General features: G+C 45.8%; 1 pseudogene; it reads right to left on the reverse strand.

The window, feature by feature from the left end:
* Positions 1 to 409: 409 nt before the first annotated feature.
* Positions 410 to 510, reverse strand: LOC130464586 (uncharacterized; annotated as a pseudogene).
* Positions 511 to 792: the final 282 nt, after the last annotated feature.

Here is a 792-nt window from a genome sequence, read left to right on the forward strand (position 1 = left end):
ACAAGAAGAAAGTGAGCAAACCTTTGAAACCACGGCGCTCCCGGTCAAGAAGTTGGGCATACCAGGAGCATTTGAGGCAACATGTGGTATCCAAGCTCCCACAACCAATGCTAATAACTTCGAAATCAAACCCGCTTTGATTAACTTGGTTCAAAGCCATCCTTTTTGTGGGAAGAGCAACGAGTCACCACACGATCACCTAAAGCAATTCGAACATTATTGTGATACAATCAAACACAATGGTGTGACTTCGGACTATGTGCGGTTGACTTTATTTTGTTTCTCTCTTCTTGGGCGAGCTAGCGATTGGCTTGACAAGGAGGTCAAGCCAAATTCACTTCGCACTTGGAACGAGGTGACTAGCGCGTGTTTGAGCAAGTTCTACTCTCATGGAAAGACGGCGGAATATCGCCACAAAATTCAATCATTTGAGCAAAAGCGGGATGAATCGCTTTTTGAAGATTGGGACCGATTCAAAGAATACCAAAGGGAGTGCCCTCACCATGGGATCCCTAATTAGTGGTTGCTACTTCAAACCTTCAACTTGGGATTGAGCCCAACCTCCAAGACGAGTCTAGATGCGGGGGCGGGTGGTCCCATCATGAACAAGACCGAAGATCAAATCGAAGAGATAATTGAGGATGTGGTCCAAAATTATCAAGCTTGGCACGTTAGTGCAAGGGACTATGATGGCAAGGGTAGGAATGATGATGGTAAAGGGTCGGTATATGCTATGGAGCAAGCAAGGATCATTGAGAAGCTTAGCTCGAGATTGGAAAAGCTAGAGAGCAC

Source organism: Spinacia oleracea, chromosome 6, assembly GCF_020520425.1.
Source record: "Spinacia oleracea cultivar Varoflay chromosome 6, BTI_SOV_V1, whole genome shotgun sequence".
Classification (NCBI taxonomy): Eukaryota; Viridiplantae; Streptophyta; class Magnoliopsida; order Caryophyllales; family Amaranthaceae; genus Spinacia; species Spinacia oleracea.